The following is a 6,978-nucleotide window of genomic DNA, read 5'->3' on the forward strand; positions in this document are numbered from 1 at the left end:
TCTCTTTTTTAACTGGTGTATTCAGACCACTTATGTTTATTGTAATTACTGATATATTAGGGCTTATGAATCATTTTTTGTTTTTGGCTTATTCCCTCTGTTTTCCATTCTTCTGTGTCCTTTTTCCTGCCCCTCTATGGGTTATGTGTATATATTTTTTGAATTTCATTTTCACATATCACCAGTGTTTTTGGATGTATCTTTATGTATAGTTTTTTTTAGTAATTGCTCTTCATATTACACACACACATATATACATATGTATGTAATATTGCAGTCTACTAGTGAAAGCATTTTATTGTTTTGTTTGTGTGAAATGTAGAAATCTTATGTCCATTTAGGTCCCTTTACCTTCTTGCATGTATAATTGTTTTAGATATTTACTATACATACTTTGAGAAACAGATCACACAATGTTATAATTTTGTTTCAACCATGAAATAATTCAGAAAACTCAAGGAGGGAAGAAAATCTTCTGTATTTACTAACATTTTACTTTTCCCATGTTCTTTCATCTTTCTTGGTGTTCTAAGAGTCCTTTCTTTGTAGAGAACATAGGTAAGCTATCTCCTAAGGTAGGTCTGCTGGTGACAAATTCTCTTAGTTTTTCTTCATCAGAGAATGTCTTAATATCCCTTTTATTATTGAATGATATTTCTGTGGACATAGAATTCTGAGTTTTCTTTCATCATTGTAGACGAGAAATCTGTTGTTGAAGGTGCCATTTCTCACTTGATACTTTCAATATTGCTTCTTTGCTTTTAGTTTTCAAAAGTTTAACTATGATGAGTCTTGGCATTAACTTCTTTGGGTTTGTACTGTCTGGGGTTTAATCAGTTTCTTGAATCTGTTTATGTCTTTTGCCAAATTTGGGACAACTTCAGACATTATTTTGTAGAATATTTTTCAGCCCCCTACTCTTTCTCGTCTTGTGGTACTCCAGTGACATCAAATGCTAAATCTTTTGTTATTGTCTTAGGGATTCCTGAAATTCTGTTCACTTTCAGTCTATTTTCTCTGTGTTGTTCATATTGGATAATTCATTTTGTCTTGAAGTTTACTGATTTTTTTTCCTTTGTCACAACATTATGCTATTGAGTCCATCTAGTGATTTTTTCCTTTAGTTATTTTATTTTGTTTTTAAATTTCCATTTGGTTCTTCATTATATACATTTTCTGTTTCTTTGCTGAGGTGTTTTTCATTTGCTTCAAGTATGCTTCCAACTGCGTGTTAACACAAACACATGTGTGCTCAGTCATATCCGACTCTTTGTGACTCCGTGGACTGTAGTCCGCCAGGCTCCTCTGTCCATGGAATTTTCCAGGCAAGAATACTGAAGTGGGTTGCCATTTCTTCCTCCAGGGGATCTTCCCCTACCCAGGGGTTAAACCTACATCTCCTGCATCTCCAGCATTGGCAGGCAGATTTCTTTACCACTGAGCCACCAGGGAAGCCCAATTTGTATAATTAAGCCCAGGGTTTTTAGCTGTATGGGAAAGAGGAAGAAATCAGTCTATTCCATCTTTACTGAAACCAGAAATCTTTGTATCATAACCTTAAAGAATTACTGTCAGTTTTTTTCCAGCTTTAGTGAGATATAATTGATATAGGTTAGTTTTTATTAAGTGTAATAATGAGACTATTTTTAAAAATAGTCATTTTAGAGGTACATACTGAAATATATACATGTGAATAATATTTGGAACTTATTGCAAACTAATTCAGTGGGGTGGAGGTTGGTAGGGATATAGATGAAACAGTAGTGTTCAGAAATTGGTAACTGTTGAAGTTGAATGATTCATTCAAAATTGGGATTTATTCTACATCAGCTTGACTCAATAGAAATTTAAGGTGAGTCATATACATAATTTAAAATATTTTAGCTACATTTAAAAAGGAATGGAGGTAGGACTTCTATTGTGGTTCAATGGTTAAGACTCTGTGCTCCCAATGCAGGGGCCCAGATTCAATCCCTGGTCAGGGAAAGTGATCCCACATGCTACAACTAAGCATCCGCATGCTGCAGCTAAGACCTCGTACAGCCAAATAAATATTTAGGGAAAAAAAAAGAAAGGAATGGGGCTTCTCTGGTGGCTCAGTGATAAGGAATCCACCTGCCAACACAGGAAACACAGGTAAGATCCCTGATCAAGGAAGATTCCATAGGCCCGTATGGGCAACTAAGCCCGTATACCACAACTATTAAGCCTGTGCTCTAGAGCCAGGGAATCGCAACTACTGAGTCCCTATGCTGAAACTACTGAAGCTCACATGCTCTAGAGCCCGTGTTCTGTAGCAGAGAAGCCACCACCATAGAATACTGTGCACCGCAATGAAGAGTAGCACCTGCTCACCAAAACTAGAGAAAGTCTGCACAACAAAAAAGACCCAGCACAGCCAAAAATAAATAAACTTAAAAAATTATTTTAAAAGTAAAAAGGAATGAAATGTGTTATTAGTTATAGAAATACAGTTTATTTGCTCCACCATACCAAATGTGGTTAATATAAAAAATTATTAATGAGATATTTTATGTTTTTTAAAAACTAATTCTTTGAAATTGGTGGGTATTTTACACTTACAGAACATCTCATTTCTGACTAGTCATGTTTCAAGTGCTCCATAGTCACATGTGGTTAGTGGCTGTGGAATCAAACAACACAGTTTTATATTCTCTTCTTTTGTTAATGTCTGGAATTTTCATAATGAAAAGTATTAAAAAAAAAAAACTAGGTCTGAATTCAAACCTCATTTTCTTGACACCTACTCTCTCCCATTCCTGGCAGCCTTGCCCTGTAATTCAGGGGTCTCTTGGGCCTTGCCTAATAAAGGGTGACAGACATAGATCTTGGAGGAAGCATCTCCACCCTCTGGTTTCTCTGCTGCTGCTCTTTGCATGATCCATCACCCAGAGCTGTCCCCGCTGTGTTTTTGAAGGTCAGATAAGGCAGATCCAGGTGCTGGTTACCCTTCAGCACCTAATACAATACTCGACACATAGTTCATGCTCCATAGATATTTGCTAAGTAAATAAGTGTCAAGAGGTGATAAGAGATCCTACATATCGTAAAGTGGGTGACAGTAGAAGGATATTGAACACTTGGAATGTGTTAGGCAGAGTCACAGGTGTTGTCTTATTGAACTCTTGCTAAAAATATGTGCCTCAAGTATTACTGTTGTCACCCTGAAGATGAGAAGATAACTCAGTGTCTGAGTAACTAATCAGTAAGTGTTAAACCCACACTTCTAATTCAGATCTGCTTGACACCAAAGCCACATCACACTATCTTCCAGGAATTTGCCCAACAGCTAGAATGAAATGCGGGAACTGACCAATTTTCCATAATGATGAGCCCTCTTATGCCTTACTTTCCCATAAGGAGACTTCTACAGGCTTGTGATGGGCAGAATAAGTGTTAGTCGCTCAGTCGTGCCCGACTCTTTGTGAGCCCAAGGACTGCAGCCCACCAGGCTCCTCTGTCCATGAGATTTTCTAGGCAAGGATACTGGAGTGGGTTGCCATTTCCTTCTCCAGGGGATCTTCCCAACTCAGGGATCAAACCTGGGGGTCTCCTGCACTGCAGGCAGATTCTTTACTGACTGAGCTACAAGGGAAGCTGGGTGGGCAGAATATTGGGTCCCAAAGATGTCCATGTGCTAATCCCCCAGAACCTGTGAATATGTTAGGTTAGATGACCAAACAGAATTAAGGCACAGATAGAATTAAGGCTGCTCGTCGACTGACCTTAAAATAGGGGGATTGTGCTGTGCTTAGTCACTCAGTCACGGCCGGCTCTTTGCAACCCCATGGCCTGTAGCCCACTAGGCTTCTCTGCCCATGGGGATTCTCCAGGCAAGAATGCTGGAATGGGTTGCCATGCCCTCCTCCAGGGGATCTTCCCAACTCAGGGATCGAACCTAGGTCTCCCACGTTGCAGGCAGATTCTTCACCATCTGAGCCCCCAGGGAAGCCCTAAAATAGAGAGATTATCCTGCATTATCCAAAGTCATTTAGTCATGTCCAACTCTTTGGGACCCCATGGACTGTAACCTGCCAGGCTCCTCTGTCCATGGGACTCTCCAGGCAAGAATACTGAAGTGGGTTGCCATTTCCTTCTCCAGGGGATCTTCCCCACCCAGGGATTGAACCTGGGTCTCCTGCATTGCAGGCAGATACTTTACCATCTGAGCCACCAAGGAAGTCCTTGTTAGTGTTCAGTTTGAATTCCCGCAATGATCTGACATGTATACCACCATTGTGTCTGCTTGGCACAACACAGGCCTGTCTGCCTCCTCTTGGGACAGAACCATTCCTTCCCCTGCAGAACTGTGTAGGGCGGGAGAAAGGATTTGATAACCAGTGTCAGGAGACCTGGTCTCATGTTCTAGAGTCATGTGACCCAACCACCTCTCCATTATCCTCCTTCATGGTAAAATGGGGATGATTATAATAGCATTCTTCTCACAGGATTCCAAGTTTATTTTTAACTCACAAACGCTTAGAGTTAGTATAACAGTGATTGATTATTATTGAGCGCTTAATGCTCCAGATATAGTGCTAAGCAGTTGACCTATTGTTTAACTTAATCCTCAGGACAAGTATGTTATATAGTTAAGGAAATCAGACAAGCAGGAATTTTTTCAAAGATAGGAATACTATGAGCTGACTATGCCCATGCATCCTCTACATTTTTGTTCTGATGTACTTTGCTTCAATTAAGAAACCATGCAAAAAGTTGATCTGTGTACAATTAATTCACTTATTGAATTGATTACTGGTAGAATTGACCTGTACAAGTTATAACCAAGAAATAAATCTGACATTGACTGAAACAGAACATATGTGTGCTCAGCTGTGTCCGACTCTGTGCGACCCCATAGACTGTAGCCCATCAGGCTCCTCTGTCCATAGGATTCTCCGTGCAAGAATACTGGAGTGGGTTGCCATTTCCTCCTCCAGGGGCTATTCCTGACTCAGGGATCGAACCTTAGTTTCCTGCATTGGTAGGTGGATTCTTTACCACTAGCGCCACCTGGCAAGCCCCAAAACAGTGAACTCTAAAAACTGAACCATGACACTGGAAAAAAACAACAACAACAACTCTGTTTTCTTCTACTGCAACACACTTCACAGAATGCTTCATTTCTGGGCACCACATAAGTGGATTTTCCACCAAGCAATTCTGTAACCCCTACAGAATAAGGATCTGCAACACCTACAACTCGGTGTTCTACAGTTCAATTTAATATTGATGCTAACTGGAATTGTTAGGGGAAGCACACTGATTGAAACCGCCCACCCTGGCCAGGCACCATAGTAACCATTTGCATGAGTTGTTTTATGACAGGAGATCCTGATAAGGAATACGGAACTAATAAGCCACCACCAGCCGGAAGAATTCGGGAAAGGTCAAAACGAGACACCACGTGTCCGTCCACTTCCCAGAGTCCCTCTCGCTAGTATCCATCTTGGCTGAGCAATGCGTGCGCCACCAGGAAAGACTCTGAATTAGAATGATTGGCCAAAGACCACCCGGAAACTAATCACATCACCATAAAACCCAAGACTGCGAGCCACGTGGCAGAGCAGTTCTCCTGGGTTCCCTTACCTACTGCTCTCCACCCGGGTGCCCTTTCCCAATAAAATCTCTTGCTTTGTCAGCATGTGTCTCCTCGGACAATTCATTTCCGAGTGTTAGACAAGAGCCCAGTTTCGGGCCCTGGAAGGGGTCCCCTTTCCTGCAACAGAATTAGTGCAGACTCCCCAGGTTAAGGGCTCAGTCCCACAAGCCTGCCTCCTTCCAACTTCAAACACTAGTCACAATGGTGGGTCCCCATGTCTCCCATAACTTGCAAGACAAGGTCCAGAAGGATTCTAAGCACAGGGGCATCTGTCCCCATGGAGTCAAGGTTCACCCCTCTCGTGTCACATGGATGTTTCTTGTTCACCAACCCAGAAGTTTGCCAAACTTTATCTTTTGGAGTTTTTATAGAGGATTAAAAAAAAATTAATTATTTATTTTTGGCTGTGCTGGGTGTTCATTGTTGCATGTAGGCTTTCTCTAGTTGCAACAAGTGGGGGCTACTCTCTAGTTGCAGGGCTGAGGCTGTGTCTTCCCTTATTGTAGGGCACAGGCTCTAGGGAGCAGGCTCACTAGCTGTGGCACGCAGGCTTACTTGTGGCATGTGGAATCTTCCTGGATCAGGAATCAAACCCATGTCCCCAGCACCGGCAGGCAGACTCTTAACCATTAGACCATCAGGGACGTCTCTATAAAGGCTTTATTATGTAGACATGGTTGCTTAAATCACTGGCCACTGATGATTAATTCAACAACTGGCTTCTTTCCTCTCTCAGAGATAGGAGGAGAGGCTGAACTTGCAACCCTGTAATCACTCGATTGGCTCCTCTGGCAACCAGCCCCCATCTGCGGTTATCTAGGGGCTTTCTAAAAATTATCTTATTAACATAAACTCAGGTGTGGTTGAAGGGCGGTTGTTATCACAAATAAAAGACATCTATTTATCTTTAGCTCTCTGAAGCTATTTTAGGAACTGAGGACAAAACCCAAGTATTAAAACAAAAGACTCTCTTAATCACCCTAATAACTTAGGAAATTACAAGGGTACGATGACTAAATATATTTTATTCTTATTGCTTATGTTGCTTATTATATCATAAAGTCACACACATGTTGTGGGTAAACATCAGAACTGCAAAAATTTGATCCAAGAAAAATTAGTCTATGTAAGAATGTTCAACATGTGCTTAAACTGTAAACAGATAAAGCCATATATGATGAAATTTGTTATGGATTAAAAACTGACAGGAGAATTAAACTTTCCTGGCAAAATTGAAAGATTTAGACTCTCACTAGGAAAATTAGATTTGGTAAAAATAAAATCACAAAACAAAGATGATAATATTAGAAGATTTGGTTAGTATGATTCAATTTGACAAAAGTAAATTCCTGATT

At 40.7% G+C, this 6,978-nt stretch overlaps 1 non-coding gene across 1 annotated transcript; it reads right to left on the reverse strand.

The window, feature by feature from the left end:
• Window positions 1-4,129: 4,129 nt before the first annotated feature.
• On the reverse strand, window positions 4,130-4,201 carry TRNAC-GCA. The gene has a single exon. It is a non-coding gene; the product is annotated as a tRNA-Cys (tRNA).
• Between the last annotated feature and the right edge of the window lie 2,777 nt (window positions 4,202-6,978).

Source organism: Cervus elaphus, chromosome 11 (assembly GCF_910594005.1).
Source record: "Cervus elaphus chromosome 11, mCerEla1.1, whole genome shotgun sequence".
NCBI classification, from domain to species: domain Eukaryota; kingdom Metazoa; phylum Chordata; class Mammalia; order Artiodactyla; family Cervidae; genus Cervus; species Cervus elaphus.